At 44.8% G+C, this 17,414-nt stretch overlaps 1 long non-coding RNA gene across 1 annotated transcript in view; it reads left to right on the top strand.

The window, feature by feature from the left end:
• Positions 1-8,511: 8,511 nt before the first annotated feature.
• LOC118090733 (uncharacterized) overlaps positions 8,512-17,414 on the top strand; it is a 10,552-nt gene continuing 1,649 nt past the window's right edge. Inside the window, exons 1-5 of the long non-coding RNA XR_004693303.2 lie at positions 8,512-8,611; positions 9,978-10,091; positions 10,591-10,699; positions 11,700-12,853; positions 17,015-17,123. This is a non-coding gene — a long non-coding RNA (uncharacterized LOC118090733). The remainder of the gene's footprint in view (positions 8,612-9,977; positions 10,092-10,590; positions 10,700-11,699; positions 12,854-17,014; positions 17,124-17,414) is intronic.

The following is a 17,414-nucleotide window of genomic DNA, read 5'->3' as shown; positions in this document are numbered from 1 at the left end:
AGCAGAGGAAAAAAATGTCCACCAGCAGGAGCGGAATAAGGGAGAATAACGGGAGAGGAACTGATACGGGGGGCTGCCGGGAAACGGTATGAAAAAATGGGGGTTTTCCGGGAGATACGGGGTACTTGGCAGCTATGCACACACCCTAAAATGAAGGGCCTAAAAATGGCGGACACCCAGTTGTCTGCATATTCCAAGAGATCTTCCTGTTATCCCAAAAGAGCTTCATGCATGGGAACTGAGGTAGAAATTCTGTAAAAACCTTTTACCGGTGAAGCCACTGTCATGTACACAAGAGTGTAGCCTGATGACAAAACTGACAAGAACCAGTTTATGAGGAACCTACTGGCTGAATGTTAAAATTAAAAAAAATTCCAGATAAGGTACAAAGAGGGCTCTGCATGTACGGTAACAAAAATGGGTTGAGTAAGTGTTTCCATGGACTGTGGTTCAATGAGAGATTGTGAGGTGATGGGGTGGCAGAAGGTGGTTGGGGAGAGGATGAAACGGCCAAGATGACATGTTGATATTGTGTGTTTCATAATGGAAAGTTTTTGCAGACTCTCTAGACTCTGTCCTGTAATGCATTGCGCAATCCAGTCTGACCAATTGGGAACTTGGTGTGAGCCTCTGTAATTGATCCCCCAAATGGCGTTTTCTCCCACAGGATGCGTGAGGAAGCAACAGGCAAGTACAAATGTGCTACAATCAATGCAAACAGATATTACACACGGCAAAAGATGGCTACCTGGCCATGCCTGCAGTGCACCATTACCTGTGAGCACCACAGCAGATGTTCTGACCAAATAGTGAGAGGCTCTCACCATCTAGGGGGAAATTATGTAAATGGATTCTCTAAACTTAGCTTCCACTCAATGATTCCTTCATCACACTCCCCCAGACTAATCAAGCTATTACTCCTACGGACAGGAAAGGAAGGAAGGAGAGAAGGAATGGGGTTTGGGTTTTTTTTAAAAGAGCTGTCAACATTATTTTGATCTCTGTAATAGTTGCTGGTGCTTTGACAAGGGGTCCGTACAACTAATCAAATCCTTGTAAGACTAAGCGAAGCCAGGCAAAACATCAAATAGCTCATTGAAATATGAATCAGAAGCACTCATTCCTCTGTATTTCCTCTCTCATCTATCTCCTTGTTCTTTTGCACAAATTTATGTCCTGAGCTGACTCATTCTCTGCAGCCAGATGTGATTTATCTACATTATTTTCCTGCCCAGACTTGAAAAGTGATAAGAAATGCTTTGGACTACAAGCTGCTTTATACCAGTAAATAGTCCTTTTTTATCCTTTGCGCCAAGTTGCCTTAGGCCAACCCATTGCGTAAGATTCAAAGTTCCCAGATGTTTTCTATATTGAGTTGGACTCCATCTGTTGTTGTAAAATGGACATCATCCAGGTACCAATTTTCCCCACCAGGAATAGTCCTGTTTGACAATGTTTTAGCAAACAGTATACTTCATTTTTACGACGATGGAACTGCATTCAAATGCATACAATTATTTCTTTCCAGCATATGCACAAAATCCATATGTTATCCCAGGATGATATACCATAAGGGAGAGAACTTCTCACTGAATGGAGTAACTGCCAATCCCAATATTTTAAGCCATTCAATTAAAATGATTTCAACCTGAAGCTCAAGCCTGATACATGCTTAGGCAACAAATCAATATTTACATCTGGAATAGATTGTGGTGGTGGTGGTGAACACATTTATAGTATGCAAAGTACTTTAGGGCAGTTATATTCCCTCTATCTATAGGTCAAAAAGTTAAAATGAAGGTGGGGCAATGTGATCTTTGCAGAATCCCTAAAATACATCAACCTAGATTATGTTTCTTTTATTAATACATCTCTGGCAAGTTCCTGCATCAATGAAAAATGGGGCAGTGGTACAAAAAATTCATTCATCCAATTCTGCCATTCATTTTGTAAGGAGAAGGAAGAAATTCCTATGCCTTAAAGTACATGGTTCAGATAATCTTATCTTACTGCACAGGACTATAGATGGAATTAACTGCAAAGAGTCTAAACTCTAGTCAAATAATTTTGACATGATTGCTGTTTTGTTGTTTAGTCGTTTAGTCATGTCTGACTCTTCATGACCCCATGGACCAGAGCACGCCAGGCACTCCTGTCTTCCACTGCCTCCTGCAGTTTGGTCAGACTCATGTTGGTGGCTTCGAGAACACTATTACCTTCTGTGGTAATAACTTCCACAGGCCAAGTGCATGCTTTTTAAAGATGTATGGCTTCTTTTTTGCAGTCAGCTTAATGGCAGTTAATTTTTGGCACTTGGATTCCATGAATTAGAGAAGATACAAAAGAACTGATTAATATTCAAATGCTGCTTCATCTAGGTAAAGGTAAAAGGTAAAAGGACTTAACTGGATGGTTAAGTCCGGTCAAAGGTGACTATGGGTTGCAGCGCTCATCTCGCTTTCAGGCCGAGGGAGCCGGTGTTTGTCCACAGACAGCTTTTCGGTTCATGTGGCCAGCATGACTAAACTGCTTCTGGCGCAACAGAACACCATGACAGAAGCCAGAGTGTATGGCATTATCAATCTTCACTGTTGCTGGTGCTTTCAGTCCACAAATGATAAACAATTTATTATGTTTTCCCCATTTTCACTGTGTTCCCTTTGCACTGAAATTAATGGAGTGGAATAATATAATGACAACATAATTTACATACTTTTAAGCAAATTTACACAAATTACATAAGTAATTTTGCCACAGCAGACAGTGAGATGAATAACATATTTTTGGCAGAAGATGAACTGTAGTGGTATGGAAACAGTGCCGCATGCGGCAAATGCAGGGTGAAACAAAAAACAATGCCTTCTTTCATCCCTAGTGTTCAGTGGAACTTAGCCTCCCACAACTGTATTTGGCATTCCAGCTTCAGGCTTGTTTCTCTCACTCTCTTGCCACATCCTTGGTGCATTCAACAACAGGGTATGAAGTTTGATGATAGCTGCATCTGACAAATGCAGCCTGGGAACTGATGGGAGCTGGCACTATTTCCCAACTTTTACTGGCTAACTGACTGTGTGTGTGTTGGTACCTTGTGGAAAAGCCCCTAAAGTGGAGTGAGTTTCTCTCCTGCATGGCAGAAGGGAAAAGAGGGGAAGAGGTAACAAGAAATGGTCCTTCAGGCCCTGATGCTTGGCAGCATGCCCAAACTAGTGAGTCAGAATATGCACAAGGAAATGAGGCAGGCAGGGTTTTGTGAGCTGCTTCCTCTCATGGCTGGCTTCAACATTCCACATGATCTGCAGGGTGTAGTCAGGCAGTGCATAGATCTCATTTTGTACTTTGTGTAAATATGAGCTCACTTGTTGCTTCCACTCTTTTCCTCCCTCTGAGAAGCACATGGCTGGATCAGCAATGCAAGATGGGATGCAGCTGTTTCTCTCCCTTTTCAGACTCTGAAATACCAAGAGTCCCTCAAACATTTTTATATTCAAATGGAGTCGGATTTTCTTGCGCATGTAATGGATTTAAATAGGTACCATCCATTATGTTGTCATTTCAAACAAACTTTGGAAGTGCCTTTGAACCCCTGGATACAGTGGAGACATGATATTAACCTCAGCTTGCAGCAGACAGAAACTCAAAGTGTGCCAAAAACAAAATAGCATCTTAGGATCACTTCACAAATTGCAGTTTTATGCTCGCCAACCCTGCCTACCAACCACCCCTCCCTTTACACTTCACTCATTTCCCCCATTCCCTCACAGCTCCTTCAAGCCCCCTGCATGTATCCTCGCAGCCCCTCTGTGTCCCTCCAGCAACCCTCTGCTGTTGTTGAAAACGGCCGTTTTAAAACCTGCCTTCTCTTATGCGTCCCTCCCATGCCCTGACTTCATGCAAATCTAGGAGTGTATTAAGGCACTACAAATTCTCCAGTGGGGACTGCATGATGACGGCCTTACATTTTTATGTATATAGGAAGATATAAACAAGATGTTTTCCTCATGCATGCAGCAATATATTTATGAATGTGGGAAAGGAGGGTATTCCAAAGGTATCCATATCAAGATGAGGTTGGCCTCTGCTTCCTTGCACTCAGTGTCAAGCATATTACTTGAATAGTTCTTAAAGCTTGTTTATGAGTAAAGTGCCAAAGGTTAGCTTTTCAAGGAACCACAGATGTTTTCAGTACACACCCTTGCTGAGTATGCTGGGTCATTTAAAGTCACTCATTTTGTTTTTCTCAGGAATGGTAAGCTTACCCATCAACTCTTTCATAACCACTTAATCTGGATGAAATATATGTTAGTTAGGCACCTCTGATCTTGATGGGAGTTGTCTAACTCCTGTAGCAAACCAATTCTTTATTCATCCCTGGAATATGTAAACAAACTAGAGGGTTGAATGAGTTCGGTGGTTGCTATCCCAGGATACCTGGCTGTGTAAACAAAGCCCTGAAACATATAGCTTTAATGGGAAAAACTGTTTGTATATTAGGTTTGTCCAGTGTTTGAATTATAGGAGAAGAGGTAGGGGGCACTTCAGGAAATCCACAAGCCTCCTCTGACTCTCCCAATTTTAGCTGAATAATGCCCCCCAAGCCTTCTAAGGCAGCCAACACAAAAAGTGAGGGGCAGCAACGGGCCTCTGCCCCTTGAACGCTGGGCTCATCTCACGTCTTCTCCCTCCAAACAACCCAAATATAACAAGGAGCCTATTCTATTAAGAATGTGACCAGAGACCTTCCAGACAACATGTTTATTGAACATTCATCCTGATATGTTTTCAGGGAGGTTATACAATGTTGCATCAAACAAGGGTCATCCCAAACTTTCCAGTGCATTTCCCATTTATTTTCCTTATCACAGGGATGGGGGAACGTTTTTAAGTCGGAGGGTCATATTCTCTTCTGGGCAATATTCTGGAGGCTGCATACCAGTAGTGGGTGGGGCCAGAATAAAAGTGGTCGGATTAGTTAATGTTAATTTCACCTTTGTACAGTACACTAGTTTCTATACCCTTCTCTGTTCAAGCAAGCAAGAGTTCAAGGAAACATTCCAAACAGGCAAAACATTCAAGGATAGTATGGCTGGGCAGTGGTAATGGACTGGGGAGAGTCTCAAACGTCAGATAACAACACTCAAACAGCTGTTTTGGGCCCCTGGGTCTGAGGTTCCTCAACCCTGCCTTGTTGCAAAAAGTCTGTTGGTTTTGTTTTTTTTTGCTGGAATTGAGTTCCAAGACCACTGATCAGCTTTAGATGCACAACCTACTTGGTAAATGATTAAGTAGTTGCCAAAAATAGCAACATTCTTGAAGGTCCCTAATTGTAGTTTTCAACCAACATCTAAAAGCTAGTTCACACCTTGTGCAGAGGCAAACCTGGGTTTACTAGTGAATTACACACTAAATAGGATCTTGGAGGTAAATTTGACTCCCTCACATACAGTACCGACCTTTATGATAGTTGTGCTCACAAACATTCACTCTTTATACGTTTATGTGTGTGCTCGGAAATACCATAGGTGCAAATATTTAAAAATGTGATGCATGAGAAAGCTCACAGCTCTTTCAGCGAGCTAACAATTATTACTATATTTCCTCTGATATGGGAACAGCTACACAATTTCGTATGTTGCCGCAGGTTTCAAAACATAAGAGCTCCCCCCAAAAATGTCTTGAATGCAGACGGATTACTGAAAGCAATACCCTGTAGGGTTTGAAGGTCTGGCATGTGAGTTGAAGACCGCCTGGAATGTTTGCCCATCCAGCTGCAACATGCACCTGAGTCTGAAGGAGGCCTGCTCCAGCTTGCTATCAGACAGAGGGAAGAGAACAATACTTATACAGCTCAACAAGCAGCAGCTTCCTACGATTGACTTTGTTGAATACAACCCACCAGGAAGCTCATCCCACTGAAATCAATGGGAGCTGGACAAGTTCCCTCATTTAGCTCCAATTCATTTCAGGGGCTTCTGTGCAGAACAACTTCATGATGAGGAGATAATAATAATTTATTATTTATACCCCACCCATCTGGCTGGGTTTCCCCAGCTACTCTGGACGACTTACAACAGAAAAATGAAATAAAATAATCTATTAAACACTAAAAGCCTCCCTAAACAGGGCTGCCTTCAGATGTCTTCTAAAGATCTGGTAGCTGTTTTTTTCTTTGACATCTGATGGGAGGGTGTTCCACAGGGCGGGCGCCACCACCGAGAAGGCCCTCGGTACTGGACCTCAGTGTCCAGGCAATACGATGGGGGTGGAGAGAGACGCTCCTTCAGGTATACTGGACCGAGGCCTTTTAGGGCTTTAAAAGTCAGCACCAACACTTTGAACTGTGCTCAGAAACGTACAGAATGCAATGTTTGCATTCTTTGGACTACATCTCTGACTGAAGCTATCCAGAGAAGGGTGTTCAGGAGCAGCCCACTGGAGTGTGGTGTAGCATTTTAATTAATTAATTACAAAAAATATCATTGCACTCAGAAAAGCTGTCCATAAATATGTAGAAATGATGAAATTCAAATCGCTAGAGATCAGCAGCACCATTTCAGTCACATGTAAAGCAACAGAGCACATTTAAGCCGCAAAATAAAAACCCACTAAAGTTGACATTTGGAGAGATCTAGGAAAATAAAAAGGCCTTCATTTGGTGCTGAAAAGACCTAAGTGCAGGCATCAAAAAGCTTTCCCAGGAATATCATTCCAGAAACAGAGTACTATATTCCAAAAGACTTTCACCCCAGTCACCACCTGGCCCAAGTCTCTTGAAACACAAAATATTGTGTTGATTTATATATTTTAAGAATTTGCTGTACTTGCTAACGTTAGCCCAGCTTTCAATATTCTACAAAAGAATGCCAAGCAAAAAATCATTCCAAGTCTCACATTCCTGGTTAATAGACTCTATAGATGTATTTCTGTGGCATCAGTGGGTTGTAGGCCTCTCGTTTCATAGGCCGTATTGACCGGAAATCCTTCGAGATCCAACATAAAACCATTTGGATCAGACTTCAGGGGCAGAACATTTTAATAGACCAGGGTTTCCAAACTGTGGTCCGTGGACCACCAATGGGTGGCACGTTTCAGTGGTCCCTGCATTGATGCTTAGGAGAAGCTTCCTCTTCACTCCCCATGAGATTCTGAGTAAGTGAGTAAGTAATTGAATAGCATTTAGGCCAGGGGTTCCACAGGCCCCTCGTGATCTGCAAGCTTCATTCAGGTGGTCCATGGAGTGTCTGTATAGCTGAAGACAGGAGATGGCACATCCATTACATTAAATATTCAAATGGAATTTGAATTCTATTTTTCATTGTATTTTATTTTTTATTTTTTTGCAAGTGGGGAGGGAGGCAGGCAGGCAGGCAGGGCCTAGTTAGATAGAGTTGCCATACGTCTGCAATTTCCCATACAATTTCCAGAATACTGCAGTCGGAAGCAGAAATCCAGACTTATGGCAACTCATGTTGGCAGTGCTTTGGGGGGGGGGGTTGCAAAACTAAAAAAAAAAATTTGGCCAATTTTTTTTTCACTGTTTGAAATAGTTGGGAGAAGTTAAAAGCTCCCATTGGTAGTGGGTGCAAAAAAGGCAGCGGCGATGACACCAGCCGTCCTGTAACCCCACTTACCCACCCCAGGCAATTATCATCCAGCCAATCTGCCTCTTATGCCTCTCACCCTACACAACTAACTCTCTTTCCGCAGCCAGAGCAATCTGGGGTGATTTTTGAGCTTCACCCCGGTGGGGGCCGGTTTCGCCAACTCCTAGGTATGCCCAGTGGCAGAGGAACCCTTTCCGGCACCCGGGGCAGGGCAAACCATCCAGTGGGGCACGTGCGATGTCCATACAGAGTGCACATGTGCAGCATCCCGTATGATTGCACACGCGTGGCAGCCCACCACTCGTGCGGCAACCATATGGGCTGCCGCACATGCTCACTCTGTACAGGATGCTGCACATGCGCACTCCGTACGGGATGCCGCTCATGCGGTGTCCGTACGGGCTGCCGCTCGCGCGTGCCATCCATACAGGTGTCTGTACGGACTGCACATGTGTGGCATCCTGTATGGAGTGCACATGCGCAGCAGCCCGTATGGACGCCTGTATGGACAGCGCGCGAGAGTGGCGGCCTGTACGGACCCTGCACGAGCGGCGCCCATACCGACTGTGCATGTCCTCAGCCGCTCTACAGCTGGGGAGAGGCAGGGGCCATCTTGTTAAAAAAAAAAAACCCCAAGTGGCACCCGGGGCGGACTGCCTCCTCTGCCCCCCACTTCATATGCCCCTGGGTAAGCCCCTGGTGAAGCAGTGAAATGGGGAATGATTAAATACCCTCCCAAGACTGCTGAGCCAATTAAAACAAGGCCACCTTCAAACAACTTCACACACACACACATTCTAATCTCATCTCTCCTACGTTAAATCAGATTTTGCCAGTGTCAGCAGCCATAAAAGTACATGCCCAGATGCAAAAGTGATGCAAGCACAGTTCTTGTTTACACTGCTGTATTGACAACCCAGTGGGTGTGTGATTTACGGATCAGGAACCTGTGTTAGTGATGTTTATGAAGCCGAGGCTTTTCACAGATTTTACGAAGAAAGGATGACAAGGTAGGAGAGTGTTTACCTTGAAATTGAGTTCACTCCCCCACACATGCACACCTCTTCACAGCCACAATAACATGATATGGTCTGGACCTTGTTTTTCAGCCACAGACAAATTCTCTGAGACCGAGTTAATTTATTAAACAAAAATAAAACATGGGCTGAGACTTGGCGCATATTCGCCGCCCAAAATAGAAGCTGTCTCTTTCTCAGTTTTGGGGTTTGGACGCTCTGATTTGTTAAAGCAGGGGAGGAATGAGACTAAACATGGTTTATATTAAACAGCACGCACCACCCACATATTTTAGAGCAGGATAAGGTTTCAAAACACAGAGCCTCCAGGATATATGACTAAGCTCAACTAATTCCGTGTTCTGTACTCAGAGGGATGAGGGTGCTTTTCTCTCTTGGGCTCAGGAAACATCATTGGGAAATGGATTTAGTGGCAAGGGCGTACCCACCATGCGGCAAGTTAGGGCAGCTGCCCTACTCTAGAAGCAGGGCTGGTGGGCAGAGGCGGAGCACAGCCCGGCGGAGCGCGAGTTCGCCATTCCTGCCGCACCGCGCCACACCCTCCCTCCAGCTCCCCGGCGCGCCCTCAGGCAAGGCCAAGCGCGGCGGGGAACCAGGGAGCGCGGCGCGGCGGGCGGGAACGCTGAACTCACGCTCCGCTGGGCTGGGCTCCGCCTCCGCCCACCAGCCCTGCTTCTAGGGAGGGGCACAGCCCGGCGGAGCGCGAGTTCGCTGTTCCCGCCCACTTTGTGGCCCCTCCCCTTCCGTGCCTTGGCCCCTCCCCTTGCCCCCCCCTAGTTTTGATCCTGGGTACGCCCATGTTTAGTGGTATGTACATTATGGTATGTACATTAAGCAGTAACAGAGCATAAGCAGAGTATTCAGACACAATGCACAAGCTTGTCCTAGTATCAGTTTAAATTGATGCTGGGGAAAGTAACTCCCAAAGTTTTTTTTACAGACCCAAAGAATCATCTCCAGGCATTGTAGTTTCTTCCTGGGGAACATTTTGTTGTTGCTTTTTAAGTGAATGAGGATATATGTATATCGAACCAAGTTTAAATGTGCTTGGAGCAAACACCATTGTGCTAGCTCTACTACAAAACTCTACTTCCAAACCTCTCTCTCCAACAAAAAGTACAAAGAAAACTCAGGGGAGAAACTCAACATTAACTTAATGTGTAGCTTGACCCCCTCCAGTAGGTAGACTTGGGTTGTGTTTTCCGTGATTTGCCTATCTTCTTGCTGTTTCTTGTGTGACTAATGTGAATCATCATATTCTCCCTCCCTGCATCCTATTGTTTTGTTTTGTTTTGCAGAAAATTAGACATGCCTTTTCATCCTTGTGCTCTCTTTGCAGGAAGAGAAGTGTGTTGGATTTAACTGTGCGCTGCTAATGGACCCTTAAATTCAACACACAGAAAGGACTTTCACCAAAATCATTTTCGGTGATGTACAATGGATCTAGTTACAGGTAGGTAGCCGTGTTGGTCTGAGTCGAAACAAAATAAAAAAATTCCTTCAGTAGCACCTTAAAGACCAACTAAGTTTTTATTTTGGTATGAGCTTTCGTGTGCATGCACACTTCATCAGATACACTGAAACAGAAGAAGCCAGACCCTTATGTATATTCAGAGGGTGGGGGTGATGGGAATGGGTGATGGGCTGATAGGAGTGGTAAACCTGTTGGTGACTGTTAACGACTGTTAATGACTGCAATTGGTCTTGCGGGGGGGAGCAAGGGCTGAGGTGCTAAGGAAAGCTTGATCATATATAATGAGATAAGAATCCTATGTCTTTGTTCATTCCAGGTGGCTCCATGGTTTTAAGCTTGCTAATGAGTTGCAATGGACAATGTACAATGGATGCATGTGGCATCCCAGGGGCAGGCTTCCAGCCATAGCCTATGTGCATTTATTGTTAGGTCTGAAAAGACTCCCTGCGTTTACAGCTGTCTCTCTTTGCACGCTCAGGAATGCTGTGAAATGAATTTTTCAGACCATACAATGAACACACGAAGGGGAGTTAGGGGCAGAACCAGCCACCACAAGGCCATGCTCCCTCCTCCACGCATCTGACAAGGTTTGTATGGTTGCATCCAACTAAACTCTCCTCAGAGTAGACTCATTTAAATTAATAGTCCCAAGTTGGCCATGTCCATTCATTTCAACGGATCTGCTCTGAGATTATGGCAAATATTGACTACAGCTCATAATAACTAACTGGGCAGGATAGTGCCAGGCCCATTTATTTAAACCTGGGTCTGCCCCAATAACAGCTTTTCTGCCACCGGAGCACATCTCAGCTGTGGGGAAAGGCCAGAGCTCAGTGGCAGAGCACTTGCTTCATGTGTCCAAGATTCAACCCCTCACATCTCCAGAGAAGACTGGAGTCAGTGTCAACAGCACTGGTTTAGATGAACCAATGTTCTGACTACACCATTATATTATTTATTTTATTCTTTATTATGTATTAAATTCGCGCACCACCCTTCATCTGAAGATCACATGGTGGTTCACAACATAAAAATACAAAATGAGGACACAAAATACATAATAAAACGAAAACAAATCAATAACCCCCCCCCCCACCTTCCCACAAGCACATTTAAAAGGCCAGCAAATGTTCAATCTGCCAAAGGCCTGGTTATAGAGAAACATTTTCACCTGGCTCCTAAGGATACGTGATGAAGCTTGGCTGAAGAAAAAAGCACTTGGAGGGGGGACAAAATATGGGGTGGTCAGCTTTGAGGTACCTTTCTGAGTGCCCCTTTTGATCCCACCTGCAAGATCCAGACAGACAAATTTAAACAAATGTGTCATCTGTTGTTGCTAAGTCTAGCTTGACTTTGGCCCCAAGGCAAGGACTAACAGGACTGGGAATCTGTTTCCTGTATCCTCCAACCTTGGCTCTGAACGGTCACCTGCCCATCCTTGGAGCTGTGGCAGGTTTTCTCCAGCAGGTCTCCTCCCGTCCAGTTCTCTCCCCTTTCAGCTTCACAATCTGGAATGATAACCTCACTGGGATTGTTGGCAGTGCTGGTACATCTGTTACCCACAATGCTCTTGCCTTCCCTTTGCAGCCGTTGTCCTGACCAAACCACCAGCCTGTGCCCTGAGGACACCTACTCAAGTTCCTCCGGACATTGTGAGAATTTGAAGGTAGGCAAGAGAGACTTGAGGAAAATATGAAATCCATAGCATAAACACAATTCTCACAAAGGACCAAACCCATCATAACAAATCATTCAACGGTGATGCTTAGTAGCAGCAGCTGAATAGAATCAGTTTGTCTAATTGGGTCTAATAATTTCCTGTGGAGGAAGAAGCATCTTATAACCCACTGCCTTAAACAGGGCTGGCAAACCTTGTCCAGCCTGAGGGCCACATTTTCTTCTTGGTAACTTTCTGAGGGCCAAATGCCAATGGGGGTGGGGCCAGGGCAAAAAGTGGGCGGAGCAGCAAATGTGAATATTACCATTTTAAAACAGGCACATTTCTATGAAAATTCTCACATGCCTTGCTATCCTCTATCGAGGCAAGCAAAAGTTCTTTGACAACACATCCCAACCAGGCAAAAACAGTCTGGCTGAGGCCAGACTGAGGTGGATGGGGCAGCACCCCATGAGCCCAGTGGACCCACATCCATTGGCCTTCCTAATGAGAAGCAGGTCTAGGTAATAACCTGGATGGGACACAGCCTGGAAACTTCCTGTATTTATTCTGCCTTATATTCCATCATGGAAGAAAGGCAGCATTAAGTGGAATCAATACTAACATGTTCCTCTTGCAAGTTTTTTTTAATCTCTTCATCAGTGTGGGATATTTTCCCGTGGATGAGAAAAGGGCTGGGAAACCAACATAAGACCTTCATATTTCCAGGAGCTCAGGAAAGACATTGAAGATGGGAAGACCTCATGACGAAGGCCTACGTTGGAAACCTCTGGGATCCCAAGAAAACATTAACAATTGCATCCCAAAGAATATTCCCATTGGCGTGAAATGCAGTGAAAGAGGAGCTGTGTGGGATGATGAGGCTGTGGTATTTAACCAAAGTGTCTCAAACACAAGCCAATACTCCCTCTCCTGAACAGATGTCATTGCCCTGCCTTGGAAATAATTGCTACGCAGCTGAACCTTTTATTTGTATATTTTTTGGCAGGGAACAAGGATCTGCTGGTGGACAGTGAGCTGGTGCTTAGGAGAAGCTTCCTCTTGCCTTTCCATGTGACTTCAAGTAAGTCATTACATATCTCTTAAGTAACCTATTTGAAGCAAAGCTGAATAGCTCTTAGGTCATGTCTGCAACACAAGTTAAATCACCTATTTGACACAAAGTTGGTGTGCTACATTTGATTCAATCAGATGCTGTCCATTTGAAGCTAACTACCATGTGTTCATACGCCCTTGGATTATAAAATCTCCTGCTATAGTAGTCCAATGTAGACATTCTGCTCAGGTGTAAACCTACAGGTGAGTAGGGAGAGGATGGAGGCAAGTGTCCACCTGTACTCACAGAGGCACCTGCCCATGTGATTTAGAACTCTACACAACTGAGATCTGGGGGGGGGGGGGCTCCATGAGTACAGGAGCCTCCTCAGATCTCTGCCCTCCCTGAGCTGGAACCTAGAAGATACTCATTCCTGCTTATGTGTAGGTTTTATGCCAAGTTTTTGCTCAAGGTTTGTATGACCTCTAAGCAGAGGGTGGATGGTATACCAACAACAGCCATTGTTTAGTGTCTCCTTGGCCCAATACTGGGTGCAGGCTCTCACAGCTGATGAAAGATCTGTGGAGCACAGAAACTCCTGTGCTGATGCTGTACCAAGTGTCCAGGTGGGCACAGCTGGGTCAGATCAACTCCTCTAAGCACACCCACCCAGGTCTTAGTAGATCAAATCATGGATGAGTGTGGTCTTATTATGTAGTGATCCAGCATTAAACAGCAGTGGTGGGCACAGCAGGTTCTTAATTGTTGAACAAGGCAGAGATGCCTTCACCTTCCATGGTAACTTATCACTTCCACCCCCACCCCACCGGCTCTATCTTACTCTACCTACGATCATTGAAAATAGGGTGGCATTATCTCTCTGTCCTCGCCATAGTCATGCAGCCTACCTCCACGCATCAATGCGCACCTTTCAGTGGGCATTTGGGCTGTTGAGACAGCCACTGCCTCTTCTGCTTCATAACAATGTTGTTAGTGGTATTGGAAAAACTAGTTATGTGGCAAGTGACTCAGCCTTGTGGTCGGTGGAGGTAGACGTAGAGGTTTGGTTCTAATTCCAAATCCTTGTCTTGGCTCATTAATTCCCGAGAACCACCAGAACGTAGCAGGCTGCCCTCGGTAACAGCCACAAAAGCCACCCACAGAGTATCTATCGTGCCATATTTTGGTTCCATCAAGACAAGAAGGGAATCTCAGGGGACAGAGAGTCGTAGAAGCAAAGCGTCTCATCTGATTGTCCTACCCCTACAGGACTCATAGCTGTCAACTTTCCCCTTTTTTAAGGGAAATTCCCTTATTCCGAATAGGATTCCTTGCGAGAAAAGGGAAAAGTTGACAGCTATGCTACAGGTATCGCACAAAACTAAGATAACTCAATATTCAAAAGGCTGAATACTACACATCTAGTGTAATAGAGGTTAAGAGCACTGGGCGTAGAAAGCAGGGACTTCCAAAGGAATAAGTATGATCATCCAAGCAAAGTCCCAAAGGCTATTCTAGCTAAAATCTCAAGGCTGTTTCTGAAAATGCTGTGGGGCAGCAGGAAGACTGGCATGGGGCTTCTCCAGACTTTGCCTTGAGAATAATCAGTTTCAGTTCTCCTTTTCTGAACGCATGGGCTTTGGAGGAGGAGGACTTATGTTGCTCATCATCAATGACATCGCAGACACTACCCAATAGTCATCTTCTAAACAACTCTCCTAATCGCAATGCGGAAAGAACTGCAATTTGGCAGCGACCCCACATTATGAGCGGTTTGAGAAAGCATAGTATTTTATTTTATTAACAGGATTTTATACTGCTTAACTGTAAATAAAATATCAAAGTTGTTTACCAAGAATATAAAATATACATTTAAAATGTCAACAAAACCAATGTTAAAAACAAATTAAATTAAAAACATAATGAATTAACACAACAGTTAAAAGTATGTGCTATAAGCTACAATTGTGGATAAAAATGCATGTTAGCTTTACATGTTCTTTAAACAGAAGCACTCCTTGGGATGGGAAACATCTGTACAGCTGCTTCACTCTATGACATTGTCTTGCAACAAACTAGAGTGGAGCAGCTGCGGCCAATTTTTCTTGCAATATCTCCTGGCAAAGGTCCAGTTCACACTAGCTAGTGGTTCATACCAGTTCATACCAGATAGTACCCTGGGGTGGGCAGATCATCAGCTGGTTTGAACTGGTCTAATAAATATGTTCTCCATTAAATATCTGCAGCAACACCATCATAGTGTTTACGCATGTTGGTCCCATTTCTCAAAAGTGCTGACTTGAGCCTTTTGAGGAAATCTTCTGCCCCCACACTTGACAACTACTCCACTAACTGGAGGGTCTTGTGAGGACATCTGACTGCAACTTTCTATATTTTAGCACTCTGGCTGTGGCCAGCTGTGGGAGGATAGGGGATGGCTTCTTGGCCACACGGTGGTTTAAGGGCTTGTTGTTTCGAATGCGGTCTTCTAGACAAGAGAGAAAAGGAATTAAAGTTTACCAATGTACATAGCAAGCCTCTTTAAAAAGTTGTCTCTATAATTATCTATGTACACTCGTGGGACAGGCGTTGAGGAAACATCTCCTCATGAACACGTTAGCATAACCACAAGGTCCCTGTACATCCTGTTTTGTTTTTCCTCTGGCTTATTTGACTGAAAATGATTCACATTGCTACAATCTGAGAGGCAAATCAATATAGCTGTTCTGCTCCTTATTTTGTAGTTAGCCAGCTCTTCAGACTCATAGAACTATATGGTGTTTGAAGGGACCCCGAGGGTTATCTAGCCCAACCCCCTGCAATGCAGGAATCTCAACTATCCATGAAAACATCCTTGTGGCCTAATCCTTTTGAACATGTTATACCCCTCAATTCCTACATTCCCATCATAGGTCTCATCCCATCAGGTTTCAGTAATGCCTACCGGGTCATATTTGCCATCCTGCATTAAAAGCTCCAATTCGTCTTGCTTGTTTCCCATACTCTGTGCATATGTTATACAAGTTATACAGTGCCTTTGGTTGGCCCATTCCCCTGTCTTTTGTTATTTGCATGAAATAGGGACATGGAACCTGTGGCTCTCCAGAGGCTGTTGAATTCATCATCCCTGACGATTGGCCATGCTGACTGGGACCAGCAGTGGAGGGAGTTGTGGTGGGGTGGAGACACTTGACTGACCTCCCAGCAGATGAGTCGCTGCTGCTTACCAGGAGGAGGGTGAGGATCAAGGTGGTGGAGAGGGTGGTTTGGTGCAAGAGCACCAGCAGAGCCACTGCAACACTCCTATTAGCTCGTATGCACTGCGCTACCCTCCCTGACACCTTGCCCTTCCCTTTAAGCAGCAGCCATTCACCTGCCAGGAGGTCAGGAAAGTACCTCTACCCCACTCCGCTGTCCACTACTGGATGTCATGAGACCCGTGGGGACATTGCAGAAAGGGTAGTCAGATGAGGATGAGGAATGGGAAGAACGCAGGGAATTGGAGGAGGCTGACCCAAGGGAAGACCCTAGCAAGTTGAGGGATGAGCACTTAGGACCACACAGGAGATTGACCCAGGGATGGTCCTAGTAAATTGGGAGGTGGGAGGTGGGGATCTGGATTCAGGGGAAGGGTCTAGTGGCCTAGCAGAAGAACAGCCTGCCTCTATGGTACTGGATGTCCTATGCACCTCATCCCTCAAGGAAGACACCTGGGAATAAGTCTGACAGGGAGCCAGCTATGTCACCTCCACCTTTGTCTCCAAAGGAGCAAGGGAACAGTGCTGGCTCAAGCAAATCTTGCATGTCCTGCCTGTGTGAATAGCTGTACACACCACTCTCTCAGAGGGAGCATGTCAAGTGTTGGATCAATAGCTTAGTTACGCCTAGTCATGTATCATAGTACTCTGTCATGCCTTACCTGTGTGTAACCTGTAGACCCGTAGTGGGATGCTGTACAGTGGTACCTTGGGTTACAGACGCTTCAGGTTACAGACTCCACTAACTCAGAAATAGTACCTCGGGTTAAGAACTTTGCTTCAGGATGAGAACAGAAATCGTGTGGCGGCAGCAGAAGGCCCACTAGCTGAAGTGGTGCCTCAGGTTAAGAACAGTTTCAGGTTAAGAACAGACCTCTAGAACGAATTAAGTTCTTAACCCGAGGTACCACTGTACTGAATTCATCAACAGAACTTTCAAAACCTCCAGATGTGACAACAGTTCAAGTTCCGAGTTCAAGAGGGAGAGACAGGGCACTGGCTGGGACCAATGGGATTTGGATCCAAACAACATTTGGAAGGTAAAAGATTTCCTAGCCTTGGTATAAATGAATTACAAGTGTGTGACACTTAGGTATTTAAGGCAAGGCCCTCCTACGAAGTGAATATGTTCTGAAGCCTAATTTCCCCAAAAGAGATTTGCCTATGAAACCATTACATTTCACCATGTGCTGAGATCGTGGGAAAGATATTGTGATGGTCATATGATATGAACATCCTCTTGCTCTGAGGATCTTTGGACACCCAGCAGTCAGTGGAAACAGTACAGGACAAATAGATATGTATGGAATTTGCCAATAGGACTGATAAAG

Source organism: Zootoca vivipara, chromosome 10 (genome assembly GCF_963506605.1).
Source record: "Zootoca vivipara chromosome 10, rZooViv1.1, whole genome shotgun sequence".
In the NCBI taxonomy this organism is placed as follows: domain Eukaryota; kingdom Metazoa; phylum Chordata; class Lepidosauria; order Squamata; family Lacertidae; genus Zootoca; species Zootoca vivipara.
This window is presented reverse-complemented; position numbering and strand designations above follow the sequence as displayed.